Source organism: Tenrec ecaudatus, chromosome 2, assembly GCF_050624435.1.
Source record: "Tenrec ecaudatus isolate mTenEca1 chromosome 2, mTenEca1.hap1, whole genome shotgun sequence".
Taxonomy (NCBI): domain Eukaryota; kingdom Metazoa; phylum Chordata; class Mammalia; order Afrosoricida; family Tenrecidae; genus Tenrec; species Tenrec ecaudatus.
Genome location: NC_134531.1, coordinates 133,975,485 through 133,991,957, shown reverse-complemented (window position 1 = coordinate 133,991,957; position 16,473 = coordinate 133,975,485). Strand labels below are relative to the sequence as shown.

At 39.5% G+C, this 16,473-nt stretch overlaps 1 pseudogene; it reads left to right on the top strand.

The window, feature by feature from the left end:
- The first annotated feature begins 15,350 nt into the window (after positions 1-15,350).
- On the top strand, positions 15,351-15,914 carry LOC142440104 (calcium-regulated heat-stable protein 1 pseudogene; annotated as a pseudogene).
- Positions 15,915-16,473: the final 559 nt, after the last annotated feature.

Below are 16,473 nucleotides of genomic sequence, written 5' to 3'. Positions count from 1 at the left end.
AATTTCCAAAAGAATATCCGCTGTGCCACTGGTGTAGGAAAGTGGGTGTGGCAATAATTTCTTTTACAATAATTAATACCTGACTAGTTCCAAGGAACTGGAAATTGGAGATGTCCCAAATGTCCAGTTCTACAACTGGACAGACTACTTGGCTTCATGCCGCCTTCTGCCCTTCTTCCTCACAACCCTGGGTTCTGCAATCTGGTGTAATATCTCACAGAAATATATGGCATTTGAAGAAATATCTCACATGGTGGCGGATGCTACTCAATCCAAAAATCCAAGGGTCAAGCAAAAGCATGCCAAATGCAGGGTCCAGAACTAGAAGCCCAAAATATCCAGAATCCGTAGCATGTCTTCCTGCTTCTACTGACTCAGGCAGGAAAACGGAAGTCTAGCTTTCCAGAATCTGTATATATTGTACAACCTCCCATAATAAAAGAAAAAACCCCTCCCATCTAATCAATTCTTACTCACAGTGGCCCTATATGATAGAGAAGAACTACCCCTTTGGGGCAACCTTTAAAATTCTTAAAGGCTGCAGAGTGACTGAGTTTGAACCACTGACCTTTTGATTGACAGCTCAATGTGCAACCAACTAGCCACCATGGGTCCATATTCAGCTTCCCTTAAAAGTCCCTTAATAACTAATTCTTTTTCAAATATTTCTTACACTTTTTATCTTAGCCTGTAATTCATGGAACTGAATTCTTCTCATATCAAAAAGTAGGATGATAAATTAATAAATAAGCATAATTTAATTTAATAGCTGAAAATATCTAAAACCATATCTAAAAACCTGGAGCTGATGTGGTCTATCAGTGCAATTTTTTGAGTTCTAAAAACCAAGACATCAAGAAAAAAATTTATTGTTGTTGGGTTGTGCTATAAAAAGATATAAGTAACGTGCAATGGTACAGAAAGGCTTAAAGGGAAAATTATGGAATAAGCTTTATCATGCAAATTGGCACCAATAGATAGTTATCATAATAATATCACTCAGACCAGATATCAAGGAAAAAGAATTACTATCAATAAAGATGATTAGTGCATGGCCTAAAAAGTATAGATGTTCTTAGAAAGATATCAGTTCTAAATCTTTAATCTGTATGCATCTCATAGCGCAAACTCAAAATGGGTGACAGCCTTGCAAAAGCAGCAGTAGGAAGTATGTTCTTACAAAGTTGGCAGGGTTTTAACGTGACTAAAATCTTTTTTTTTTTTTTTTAACAAAATGACAACGACATTCTAACAGAATCCTATTCTCTCTCTGATTTAGGGAATTCCCCACTCACATGTGGCTAAAGCAGCTTGCGCTCACTTGGCCCCAGACCTTCCACAGATGGAAAGCATACAGTGTGGATATGTTTCACTCCGTTCACTAATCCTACTAACTCTGTTAGAACAGCACATTCCTCAACTAAATCTCTCTTTAACTGATGTTACAGAAAACCCGATCAGGGTTGTGCCAGAGAAGTCTAAAGATGAAGAATGAAAGCTGATGTGTTTATTTTGGATCCGATAGTGAACACACCGAGAAAGATTTATAGTGTTGATATAAACAATTTTTCTTCTCCTTTCTATCCTCAGTTTTTGTGACAAGCTGATCCTCTGCCACAAAGTATAGGACTAGCACATGTCTACACCACCTGTCAATTATAAAGTAGAGAAACTTGCTGATGTTTGGGTAGTAAATGACCTTCAGATGATATTTTCACTAGTGGTAGAACTAAACTATTTCCACTAGTGGAGGGATGGCACGAACTAAAAATATTCGAATTTATGTTTATTTGCTCCAAATTTTCTATGGTTACAAAAGTTTAAGGATTTGGGAAAAAATATATTAAGAATCATTATAAAACTTCAGCTCTGGCTCCAGCAGACTATGGAGTTTTATGGCTTTTCACAGATTTGTTACTGAGATTTGGAACCTTAAATGAACTGAAGCATATAAAGTGTCCTTCATGTTAAGAAATACCTCTGCCATGACTTTTGGTAAACCAAAGAATGATTTTAATAATAGCATTGATTGTATAATTTATGTAACCTTAATATTATAATAACTATATTATATTTAAACTAAACATGTATCAATTATTATTAACTATTAAAATTATAGAATTATAAATATAAATTTTAACATGAAAAGCTATATGTACAGTGATTTGATCATTCTCTGCATGGTGCTTAACTTTATTGTGAAGATATAATATGTTTATCATGACAATATTTTCTTTGACTATATAAGCTTATTTTAATGCACTTATCTCATTTTGACCTCTGACTTATTTTCTCAAAAACAGTTGGAAAATACTGATTAAATCAGCATTTTGGCAAGTATACGACTAAATGATCTACAAGGAGTTATCTTTACCGACATTGAGAATGTGGATTTTACAGTTTTCTTAGATCAACTTTTCTCAGATTTAAAATTCTCAGTCCTGAAATTAATATCTAGCCATATTTTCTTAAAGATATTTGTGTTAGACTGGGTTGACTGGAGAAAAAAAAACAGGGATGCTCACATATGTGTAAGAAAGAGCTTTATATCAGGGAGTAATTGGATATGAACAAAGCATCCCAGCCCAGTCTAGATCAAGTCCATAAGTCTGATATTAACCCATAAGTTCAATACTACCCATCAATCCTTCAGAATCATGCAGCACATACAGGAAGATCACAGGCCAATGGGTGCAAAGTCTTGTAGATCCAGTGGAGGTGGATGAATTTCCAGGACTCTGGCTGCCATCAAGCCTGGCTCCCCCCCTCTCAGCGTGACTCAAGAACAGGCAGGTGAAGCAGAGAGAGGGGCTCCTCATGGGCCTCTGCAAGTCTGTGCGTGGCTTGTCAACAGGAAGTCCAAGGCAGAGAGAGAGGAAGTTCCTAGAATCTGCATTAGAAGACCACACACACAAAGAGGCATCATCAGGCTGTGACCTGATTGACAGGCTAGACTCCTTACAACTTCAAGTTGGCACAAAATTATGTTACTGCCACAACATTCATCCCATTGGATGAGTTTCCCATTCATAGATATGGTATGGATGAATAAGCTAAGAATAGAGGATTTATTATAAAATCACATGTGTCAGGAACACCGCCCCAAATCAGTTACTGTCCATATTTCAGTAAAACTTTAATATTTAGAAGTCATCTGAGCAGGTGCAGGACTGAACAGAAGTTTGAAACTGTCATTGTGTGTTCGGATAAATGACGATAGAGAGTATGACTAAACTGTATACACCTTTGAATAAAAATGGAATAAGTATATAGAAAGCAACCATTAAAAACTAAATTAGAAAACTAAAGGTATGGAACAATCTTTGAGTCAGCAGGGACCAATATTTTCTCTCTTTTTAAAAATTTTAATGCATCTTTTTGGGGGGTATCTTACAGCTCTTAAACAAATCCATACATCCTAATTTTACCAGAAAGTATCACTAGTGCCTTCCTCCAATCCTGTTGTAATCTGAAGAGTGTAGTTCATTTTGTTATGACAAGCAGGATGTTACCATCAATTTTGGTGTAGGTTTTTCTTATGATAAGAAATGTGCCTTGTAACGCATGCTTACTCTTCTTGACGTTACAATTAATCCAGTAATTTGCTTTCTGCTTCTGTTCATGCTTGCTTACACCTGGACAGGTGATAAATGAGTTTTTTAGCCTTAACAATGGACTGAGATGTGGACTCGGGACTGTAATCAAAGAATCGCTTTTAGATTCCAGCAGTCTGGCTATAACCAAATAAAGAGTCTTCTACGTTATAAAGACATTATAGTGGCTATCATTTATTCGAATCCACAATATATCCATAAATTCAGCAGTAACATGCACCAATTCACAGACTCAAATATCTTATCTTCCTCTGGTCAGGTTCTGGTCAACTCAATGTGGGCCACTTCCTTCACTTAGCCTCACCAGGGTTCCCGTTGGCCACCTTGCCTTTCGACCATGAGCCCCTTCACAAGGTCTTAACAACCCTAGCTCCCTTGGGCTAGGTCATGCTATATGCTCAGGTTCCACACAACTCTTTAAACTTCAGACCAGCCAACCTATTCTCTTCTCTCCTCTCACCCCTTTGAACCAGATCCGTGGGAGTCAGTGGCCAGACTAAACCCATCCAAGGGAACAATGTTGAATCAGAACAAATGATATATCAAAGAATAATCTAAACTAATTGTAGTGTCCAGAACCTGGGAACATGGGAGTGCATGTTAAAATTAATCACCAGCAGAGACTTGCCCATGAAGGGAAGGAGAATGGGCAGTCAACTTTCTGTGATGGGAGGGAGGAACAGGCAAGTTACTTAGCAGCTGACAAAAATGGAGTTTCTTTTGCTAGTCTGCCTCAGATGACCTGTCCTGATTTGACTTTGCTTATGGATGAAGACTAACCAGGTTCCAACAGGAATGAAGATTCTTCACAGCAAAAAAAGATGCTTGTCTCCTCAGAGCACTGGCCTGATGTATGTGGGCAACAATATAGAAATTGGATACCAAAAAATTGGGGGAATAAAGGCCTGAAGTGGCTGGCTTATAAACTTTCATAGGTGGAGGAATATGTTCATAGGATTATAGAATTATGAAGCAATTGTTAAGTATAGAATATGTGGTCATTACACAATCTGTTGTCAATTTGAGAGGATTAAGAGTGGAGGGGTGGAGTTTGGCCTGTCAATCAGGTCATAGCTTGATGACCTCAGTTGGAGGTACTATGGAGATAAATAGCTTGCTGGAGGCAGGATACACGCTCACTCCCCGGGAGACATTGCAGCTGACAAGACACATGGAGACAGGCAGATGGCAGCCAGAGCCTCAGAGCTGGAGAAGCCACATGGAACCCCCTGCCACCACTGAGATGCTAACACCACCCCTGGATCCACAAGACTTTCTGCCCACTTGTCTGTGATCTTTCTGTACTCGGCATCATTGCATGTGTTTTGTGAGTCTGAAGAGGACTTTATAGATTGGTATCAGACATATGGGCTAATATTGGACTTATGGACTTGATCTGCAGTAGACTGGGATGCTTTCTCAATATTCAATTGTTCTTTTATATACCTCTTTCTTAAACACATATGAGTGTCTCTCTGGATTTGTTTCTCTAGTCAAGCTAGACTAACAGAATATTTTTGTTTTGTTCAATCATAGAATACTATGTTTAAATGAGGCTGACACATTTTGATTTATATGCATTTTAGTTTTATTCTGTTAGTACAAATATGATTTTAATGCTGTTTTGTTTAAAAATTATGTATGGCTAAAGAGTTGTGTAAAAATGTCAAGTTGACAAGGGTAATCTGTGGTATTTACATAATCTCACGTCAACTTGAGGTTATTAAGAATTAAAGGGTTGAGTCTAGCCTGTCAATCAGGTCGCAGTCTGATGATGGCTCCTTGTGGGCATTGGCTTTTCATGAGAATTCTGAGAACGTCCTCCCTTTCCTGGGATGTGGGACATACTCTCTCTCTACTTCACCTTCTTGCTGGGGAGACATACTCAGAAGCTGGAGGAGCCAGTGCTGAGGTGCTTCAACTGGCATTGGATCCACAAGACTTTCCACCTACAGGCCTGTGATTTTCCTGCATTCAGCATCATTGCATGTGCTTTGTGAATCTGAAGAGAAAGTATGGACCAGTATTGGACATATGGGCTAATATCAGACTTATGGACTTGATCTGGACTCAGCTAGGATATTTTCTCAATATACAATTGCTCTTTGATATGAAGCTCTCTCTTACACACATATGAGTGTCTCTGGATTTGTTTCTCTGGTCAACTGGCCTTACACAATAAGGGTGCTACACTAAAGTTTGGTGAAGAAAATGGATGGTTATCAATTAGAATAGTGTCCGAGGGTCTTAAAGGCTTGTATTGGAACAAGCAACCATATAAGTGGGGTATGCACTAAGTACACATTGAAGAAACACACCAGTCTGTGATCCAATGATGATGATAACAAGATCCAAATACAATGAAGGGAATGGCATCAGGTCTTAAATTGTAAACACATAAATTATAGAAGGCTATGGAGGACAGTGGGAGCCAAAATCCATATGCAAAGTATCTAGTCAGTTTAAGCCTCTGGCAGATCCCCTCTAGGCACAGGAGAGGGACTCAAACAGATTTACTATCAGACAGAGATGATTATAAATTTGTTTATGGTGGATCAAACCACAGTATAATGTGATACGTGGTCAGTTGACCTCCCTCTTGACTCAACCTGCATTTGCTCTAGACTTAAATATATCTTTCTTGTTCCATGACACAAATTTCTTTTAAAACACCATTGGTGGTCATTTCCTTCTTAACTCTTTATTTTTATATTACTATTGTTTTCTTCTTTCTGTTTCATTTGTTTTTGTTTTCATTTATTGTTTATGTTAGGTTTCCGTTTAGGAAGCCCAGAAATGGATGCATAGACAGTAACTGATGCAATGTTTATCAGGGACAGGGGTTGGGAAGGGTGGGGAGAATTGGGGAGCAAACAATGAAGGTAGGAGTTGGGAGAGAACACTGGAACTGATTGTGATCATATATATATATACACACACACACTCTTTTACAAAGTGATGTAAGTATAGCAGGGTGTGATATGTAAATTTTATATCAAGAAAACTACTTAAAAAAAGAACCCAAAGTTGACCAATGGGTACCATAGGTGGCGGAAGAATGGTGCTTAGTTAGAGGTCATTGAGTTCCTGGCAGTGGAATACTTTGGGAAGGGACATCAATAATGGTTGCACAGCAGAGCATCAACGGCACTGAATTACACATGCAGAAGTGGTTGAATTAGAGGATGCTTTGTTGTGTATATCTTTGCCACAATTTAAAAATATGATCACATAAAAGAGTACAAGGCTTTTTTTTTTTATTCACCGCTTCTACATTGTCAAATCACTGTTTTTTCATTGCCTTCTTCATTCCTGGGAACAAAATAAGTCACATGGAGTGAGGTCAGGTGATTAAGCTGTGTGGGGCAAGAGAGGCAAAACTGACACATTGAGATGGCTGCGCGATTGGATGCATTGTTGTGGTGGCAAAACCAGTCCCCTCTCTGCCACAAATAGGCCTTACTTGTTGCACACCGGTATGCAGTCTTCTCATAATCTCAAAACAGAAAGCTTGATGAACAGTCTGAGTGGTGGAATTAACTCCAACCATCCTCCTCACATAAAAAGACCATGAGCATTGGGTTTTGGGGGGGTACCTCTTCGTATACACTAAAGAAGTCAGAGACATAACAGGAAGAGAAGTATGAACTCCCATGTCCCTGGCAGCACTATTCATAAGGAAAACAGTTGGAAATGGCCCTAAGTCCATCAGTAAAGCGAGGGCTAAATGATGTTTCCTTCAGAAACACAATGAACTAATTGGGGTCATTTTAAAGAGTGGTGACATTCTGAAACACCTCATGACATGGAGAAAACGGTGCTGATTGTGATGAGGAAATCCGATGGCCCCTGGCTATGAGAAACAATCATGTCTCGGGTTTTAAAGTCTTCTCTTAAAACAAGCAGTTATAAAAGTGAGAAGTCATTTAAGTCCATAAGGAATGAGCATACCAGTCTGTGTGCTCCAAGGACTGGAAATAATAAAATCCAAAACCAGGAGAAGAACCTGTATCAGAACTTAAATTCTTAGCACTCACTTTGCAGAAGGGCATGAATGACACAGTGAAAGCCCCAAACCCACGTGCAGACTCCTCACGAAGATCATGTGCGGACTCCTCAGGAAGATCAAGCCTCCATTAAAAATTAACTGACTCCTGTGGGGACTGACCAGGGATATAAATAGTCATGCTCTAGAGTCCATTGAAAAGTGGATTTCTGAGTACATAGTTAGGTTAAAATTTAACATATTATCATGTATTCTCACTTTTGACTCAATTTTAATCTGTTGCTTTCTATTATCTTTTGCATTCTTTTAGATTAAGATTTTTCTGTGTTCTAATTTGTTGTCATTGTTAGGGGGGTTTTTTGTGTGTAATTTTTTATTCGAAATCCAGGATAGGTAATCCATAGAGAAAGCAATGGATACAACAATGGGAAAATATTCTAAAATTGATTGTGGTGATGATATAGTGACTTTTAAAAATATATTTAAACCATTGAATTATATGTCAATAAAATCATGTATTTGTTTTTAATAAAACCATTTAAAAACAAATATAATGGAAGGATTATACAGAATCACTGTACTAAAAATAATTTATCAACATTCAATCATTTCAAAAGTGGCATATGATCAAGAACCAGCTGTATTGAAGTGCAAGCTGCACTGAAGAGATTAGTGAAAAAATATCTCCAAAAATTGATGACATGCCAACTGAAATATTCAAGAAGCTGATGAAGCACTGGAAGCACTCATTCCTCTGTGCCAAGAAATTGAGAAGACAGTTACCTGACCAACCGATTGGAAGAGCCACATCTGTGTCCACTACAGAGACAGGTAACCAAAGAGAATCTAGAGAGGTGACTCAGCAGAAACTATAGAACAATACCCTTAAGATCACATGCAAATGGGATTTTCTTGAAGACCCTTCAATAGTGGTTGCAGTGGTACCTGGACAGGTGGCCATAAGAAATTCAACTTGGACTGGACGAGCATGCAGCGCAAGGATTTGATCTTGGCTCAAAGCGAAGAATACAAGAACAATGTTTACTTGTGTTTTATAGATTGTATCTGCAAAGACATTTGACTGTGGATTATAGGAAACTAAGGATAAAATTGAGAAGAATAGTAATTCCAAACATTTCATTTTGCTCATGTGGAACCTATACATGGACCAAGAGGCAGTCATTTGAACAGAACAAAGGAACATTGCATGGTGTGCACTAGGGTTGTATTCTCTCACTGAGCTTGTTCAATCCGTGTGCTGAGAAAATAATCTGGAAACTAGACTATATAAAGAGAAATATGGCATCAGAATTGGAGGCAGGTTTATTAACAACCTGTAATATACTGATGACGCAACATTGCTTGCTGACATCCGGGAGATCTGGACACTCTTGCTGATAAAGATCAAAGGCTGCAAGGTTCAGTATGGGTTTTGACTAAATGTAATGAAAACAAAAATCCTCACAACTGGACCAGTAGACATCACTATAAATGGAGAAAATATTGGAATTGTCAAATATTTCATTTTTTCAAAGCTCCACAATTAAATCTCATAAAACAGCAAAAAATGCAGGACCCATGTGGGTAAATCTGCTGCACAATACTTTCCTGAAATATCCAAGAGCCAGGGTGTCATTGTAACTTCTGGTGCATGTATGCTTACTTATATATGCATATATGTACATATACATGCATAATATTATGCTTTAGAGAGCGTCTCTGCTGTGTTTTGAAGAATTAATTAAAACAGTCACATTAACAGTAGTAGCACTAGAAGCACTAATTAATTAACTCTGGAATTTAGCACTAACTAATTAGCACTGTTACAGTAACAGTGATCAGTCTGAAAGCACTGGAAACACTAACTCATCTGTACAGGAAATTTGGATGACAGCTACTTTGTCAACTGACTGGAAGAGATCTGTATTTGTGCTCGTTCCAAAGAAAGGTGACCCCACTGAACCCTCAAACTATAGAACCATATCACTGATATCACACACAAGAGAAATGTTGCTTGTGATGATCCAGCAATGGTTGCAGCAGTACAATGACAGGGACCTGCCAGAAGTTCAGGTCAGATTCAAAAGAAGGCGTGGACCAAGAGATGTTATTGCTGACATCAGCTGGATCTTGGCTCAAAACAGAGAATACTAGAAAGATGGTTACATGTGTTTCACTGACTATGCAATAGCATTCGACTCAGAGACTCACAATAAACTGTGGCTAACCTTGAGAAGAATAGAAATTCCAGAACATCTCATTGTGCTTATGAAGAATGTGTACATAGATCAAGAGGCAGTGTGTGAACAAGCAAGGGAGTACTGCATGGTTTAAAATCAGGAAAGTTATGTGTCAAGGTTGTATCCTCTCACCATACAGTTTCATTCTGTATGCTGAGCAAATCATCAGATAAACTGGATTATATGGAGAAGAATGTGACACCAGGATTGGAGAAAGTCTTACTAACAACCCGCAATATGCTGATGACCACATTTTAATTGATGAAAGCAAACTGGACTTGAAGCACTTGCTGCTGAAAACCAAAGATTATAGCCTTCAGTCTGGATTGCAACTCAATGTAACCAAGATCAAGATCCTCACAACTGGACCAAGAGGTGACAGCATCATGATCAGTGGAGAAGACGTTTAAGTTGAGGATTTTTTTCTTACTTGGATCCACAATCAGTGTCATGGGAGCAGCAGTCAAGAGATCACAAGACATAGTTCACTAGGCAAATCTGCTGCACAAGACCTCTGTAGCTTATTAAAAATCAAGAATGTTATTTTGAGAACTAAGGTGCACCTGACTCGAGCCATGGTATTCTCCATTGCGCCATACGCATGGGAAACTTGGACATTGAATAGGGAAGGCCACAGGAGAATCAATGTGTCTGAATTGTGGTGCCGGAGAAGAATATTGAAACTATCACGAACTGCTAAAAGGACAACCAATCTGTGTTAGAAGAAGTAAGGCCAGACTGCTCCTTAGAGGCAAGGATGGTAAATGAAGTTATGTGTAATTTGGACATATTATCAGAAGATAACCAGTCCCTGGAGAAGGACGCATGTTTGGAAAAGGGAAACGACAGTGGGACGGATGAGCACAGGGACCGCATCAATGGACTCAGGCATAGGAACGACTGGGAAGATGGCACGGGATCGGGCAGTGTTCCGTTTTGCTGTGCAGAGTGGCTGTGCGTAGGAGCCAAGTTGCTGACACCTAACAAAAGCAACAGTGGTGGGGAAACTTTTTTATGCCAGGGGCCATTTGGATATTTATAACATCATTTGTGACTCAAACTTTTAATTAACTCACCCCTAACGTAATGGCTTCTCTTCTATGAGGCATATGATGTTAAGTGGCAGAGATAATTTCATAGGCCTTAAAAGGCCCGAGGGCCTGCCTTACCATTGTCCTCCTTGTTAAAGAAATCCTAAGATTCTGTTACCCACTGCATTAGTTTTTTATTGCTAAAATAATCCATTACTATAAAGTTATTGACTTAAAAGAACCAAACTGTACTCTCTGGCTTTCTGGAGGTCAGACGTATTAAAACCACAGTGTAAACGGGCTGTGCGCCTCGCTGAAGCTCCAGTATGAAATCCCTCTCCTGGCCTTTTCCACCTTGCAGAGCCATGCTTGGGCTCCTGCACCCTTCCTCGATCTTCTGACTCACGAATGTAACACCTTCCAGTCTTTCTGCCTCTGATACTGACTGACTCTTCCTCTTCCTGTTAGTGAGGAATGAGGAATACTTGATTCTACATCCCTGTAATGATATAACTCTAGGTAACAACCACTTGATTACAAGTGAACAATTGGTTATGTTGTGCCCACCAGATAAATCAAAATAATCTCCTCAGCTCAAAAGCCTTCACCTAATCACATCTGCAAGGCCCCTTTTGTCCTGGGAGGCAACAAAGGCCGAGGTTCTGTGAATAACCACAGTGATCTTTTCGGGGGCCACTATTCTACCGGCCTGGCGGTCATTCAGGTTCATTTTGGTCCTGGCATTTTCAGGCAAAACTTAGGTAAAGATTTTGTTTGTTTTCTTATGTGAGGACTCTGCTATGAAGTCCATTTTTACCCATAGCAATTCTTTCTATTTTTACCCAGAGTACTTTCAATCAATCCATGATTGATGCTCCAAATGCAGAGGTTCAGTGGGGAGTTGTTTGAAGTGCACTTAATGTAAATCACACTTTGAAGTGAGTATCTAGGGAGGGGGGACTATAACTTTAAAAGAAGGAGAGGCACTAGGCAGATAGATCAAAATTAGAAAGGCAATAGAGACGTTTGTGATACTGAGGAACCCAACCTGCAATCAACTACTGAAGAGAAACATTTCTGAGAGAAAAAAATTGTATTATTATTTTTTTAATCCCAATGATTGGATAGAAGACACAGCCTCCTGTGATGGGCAGTTTTAGTTTGGATATACAGAGAGAACTTATTTAAGTTACAAAGAATAGGAAAATACTGTGATATTAAAGTGATCTCTACATTATCATTTAAGAGCATGATCTCTCACAGGAAGTATAAATTTTGGGACAGAAATCTGAAAAAGTAGTTATTTTTCTTGATGAAAGAGGTAGCATAGACGGAAGAATGTCAATGAGCTAGCTGGCAAAAATAGGATTTACCTTCATTTTGGACCATTGGCAGTCTGATCATCTACGATCATTTAAAATAGTTACTTAAATCAGAAGGCATAGGGTCCGTCAGAGACTGGAAATGGAGGGGAGGCCTCTTCTTTCAATAACTGCCCCATTATTGCATTGACTGATCAAGCAATTAAGCAAGGATAACATAAATGTACAATTATATACATATCAGTATAGAGCCATGGTGGATTGGTGGTTTGCATGTTAAGCAGCTAACACAGGTCAGCAGTTCCATCCCCCTTCCCCCAGAGGTTCTGTGGAAGGATGATGACATGACGTAAAGTTTTACAACCTGAGAAACACAAAGGGCAGCTCTCCCGTGTCCTTTTTAATTTGATATCAATTAGAATCAACTGGATGGTAGTGGATGTATGCATACATAATATGTATATATATGTTTATTTAACGTTTCTTTTCATTTAGCCCACAGCTTGATATGAGAACTTAATATGTTTTGCTAAAATATAAGCACTTCCCAATGAGGAAGAAGCACATTAAAACCTTTTGAAATGATACTAAAAACCTGGGTATGCTGTGGACTTACTGGTAAATAATCAGCACCCATAAAGTTTAATGGAAATTTATCTTCACATCACATGCATATGAAACAGAGCTACTATGTGCGAGTTAGACTGAGGGAAATGTGTTGTCCAAGATTGACACATTTCTCGGACGACAGACGCATACTGAAAGCTGAAAATGTTCCTCAGCCTCCAGAACCTGGCAGTTCAGGAGGAAAATCATGCATCAGACTTTGAAGGAAGGGGTGGATGAATTGCCTGTAAAATTTTGCCAGCTGCCAAAGGGACCCCAGTTGGATCTGTGTGGGGTCGCTTGTTGAGCCTCACCAAGTCTCCCCTCAGGAATCAAGGACATGGCTACTGTGGAGGTCAGGAGAAAAGCAAAAATAAATGGCAGAATCTTTCTTAATTCAGGCCTGTCCCATGGTAAGGTGCCCAGGTAGCATTCTGTATACCATCCTGCTGCTCATGTATTCTTTTTTCTTTTCTTTATTAGCAACTTGGCTCAATAACTTTACTAAGTTCCAAGAATGGTGAAAATGTTCCTTGCAGCCAAATTGTATTCTCTGGGAGAGGAGACCACAGGCAGGCAGGCTCCAGTTTATGAAAGGGCCATATTTTAAATGTTCCTTTGAATATAAATAACTTAGTACTTGGAATTTATTTTCTCATAGACACCATGCTGTATATGGAGTCATTTCCTTGCAAATTTTCAAACGGCGATATCAAATATATTGTCCTGCAACCCTGATCCCTATTTCACTTTTTGAATCGTAGCTATTTACAACTTTCCACTGTCCCATAATGTATCTCTATTTTTCTTCTTTCACATGGTTGCTAAGATACAAAACCAAAACAACTCACTGCCATCGAGTTGATGCTGACTCATAGTGACCCTCCAGGACAGAGTAGAACTGCCCTGTGGAAGTCTGAGGAGAAAGCCCTGTCTCTCTCCTGTGGAGGGGCTGATGGTTTGTGAACTGCTGACCTTGCAGTTAGCAACTCAACACAGAACCACTATGCCCCCAGAGCTCCCGTCAAGGTATAGTATCTTATTACATTCATAGTGTCTGAAAGTATTCCCCTACCTTGCTAATAAACTGCCATTGCCAAATAGGATAATCACAAGTATAAGGAATCTAGCTATATTTATAACTATACATTCAGAATTTCAAGGAGCTCTTATAGCTTAGTTGGCTACAGGAGTTGGGCTGCTAATCACAAGGTCAGCAGTTTGAAACTACCATCTGATTCGAGGGAGGACGATATGGCTTTCAGCTCCCGTAATGATTGACAGTCTTAGAAACCCACAGGAGCAGTTCTATGCTGTTCTATACCCTACATTTTATTTGTTCTGAACAAGGCAGTAGTTCTTCTCAAAGAAGAAAGGAGACAGTGGGTATATCTTGTACTTTCTAAATGTATATCTGCATTAAAAAGTCAGACAACTCGGAAAGGAGGAGGGGAATGAGGAGCTGATACCAAGGGCTCAAGTGTTTTTAAAGAAAGAAAGTGTTTTGAAAAGGATAATGGCAACATATGTACAAATGTGCTTGACACAATGGATGGATGGATTGTGATAAGAGCTGTAAGAGCTCCCTATAAAACATTTTTATTTTAAAATCAGACAACTCTGGTAATTCAGAAAATTTTGCTCACTTATTAGGCTTGAAAACAAGCAGAAAATGTTTTAGAAATCGCCACACTGTCCTACTGGTTGTTCTAAAAAATAAATATACAGAGAGAAGTAAAAAACATTTCCCACCATATCTAATATTGTGATTAGCTTACTTCCTATTTTCATCTTCACTTTTTAAAATGGGCTTAAAAAAAGAAAATGATACATTCCAGTGGTTAAATCTAATCTTAAAAGGTATTTATTATTGTTAGATGCCCTTGAGACAGTCTGAGCTCATGGAGCCCCTATGCACCACAAATTGAAATATTGGCTGACCCAATGCCATCTGCACAACGGTTGTGACATCTGAACCTATCGTTGCAGCCCCTGCGTCAATCCATGGAGTCTAAGGTCTTTCTTTCCTTTGCTGACCCTCTGCGTTACCAAGCATGCTGTCCTTCTGCAGGGACAGGCCCCTCCTGCGAATATGCCCAAGGTTTGTGAGCTGCTGTCTGATCATCCTCTCTTCCAAAGAGCATGTTCACTGTTTTTCATCTAAGATGAAATTTATTCTCCTTCCCATAGTCCATAGTATATTTACTATTGCTTGCTAACACTGTAATTGAAATGCACCCATTCTTTTCTGATCTTCTTTATTCATTGTTTAGTTTTCCATGTTTATGAGGTAATTGAAAACATCATGGCTTGGGTCATCCAAAGAGAACAAATGAAAAGTAAGTCCTCCTCGATGATAAAAACAAAACAAAACAAAAACCTCCTCCCCTTAAGGAAACCACTACTAAGAATTTTCTACTGCTCTTTCTTAATATTTTTCATTGAAAGCAAGATCAAGAAATTACTGGTGGCTTGGCCTTTGCAGTCCATGTCCAGCAGTTGACTGAGCAGAGCCGAGCATCCGGTTCACCATGTCATCCGAGCCTCCCCCTCCGTCGCAGCCCCCCACCCACCAGGCTTTGGTTGGGCTGCTGGAGAACCGGAGGGCCCGAGAACGCTCACCATCCCCGCTGGGAGGCAACATGGTCCCCAGCCCACTGCCCACTCACAGGACGAGGACCTTCTCCCAGGGTCCTGTCTACAAAGGCTTCTGCCGGTCCAAGGACCAAGGCTTCATCACGCCAGCTAACTGCGGCCCCAACATCTTCCTGCACATATCTGACGTGGAAGGAGAGTGGTCCCCATGGGAGGCGACGAGGTTACTTATAAGATGTGCTCTATCCCGCCCAAGAATGAGAAGCTACAGGCAGTAGAGGTAAGTGGTTACTACCCATCTGGTCCCTGGCACCAAGCATGAGACCTGGTCCGGTCACGTGGTCAGCTCCTGGACTCTTGGGGGACGCTGGGGAAGGTGGACGGGGAAGGCGGTGACAGCACGGGATGGACCTTTGGAACGGTTTGGCCCCTGCCCAGCCGAGCCCTCTCTGGTGGAAGGGAGGGGCTGGTGTGCTCTCAGCCCCCAGTGCAACCTCTGACTGTGATAACCATCTCTGACCATCTGAAAAGCATTAAAGGCATGGGAAAAAAGAAATTAGTAGTGCAGCAACTGAAAAGCAATAAAAATATTTTTTCTCAATTATTGATATAGTACTCCACATGAGCCTTCCCTAGCTATGTATTAGGGGAAACAAATTAAAAATTTACCTAAATCAGTTTTGTTGGCTTAAATCCCTAATATGAACAATCTCTGTTATTCTCAGATTGTTGAATTAAAATCCCAACCAAGGTTCTTGAATTCAGCAATAGGACTTCATTAGCACTAGAAATGTCAGGTTTTTAAAAGATACCATTGGAATAAAACACCAGTGGGAAAAATATTTGCAATGAACATATCTAATTAAAGACTTGTATTCAGAATAAATACTCTCAAGCCTAGATATTAAGAAAACAACAAGCCCAGTTTGAAAAATTGGCACATATAAACACATATGGTAAATAAACACAGTAGTCATTAGGAAAATGCAAACTTAAACCCTGGTGAAATACTGCTGTACCTATTTCTACAAGGATGACAAAAATTTTAAAAACTTACCA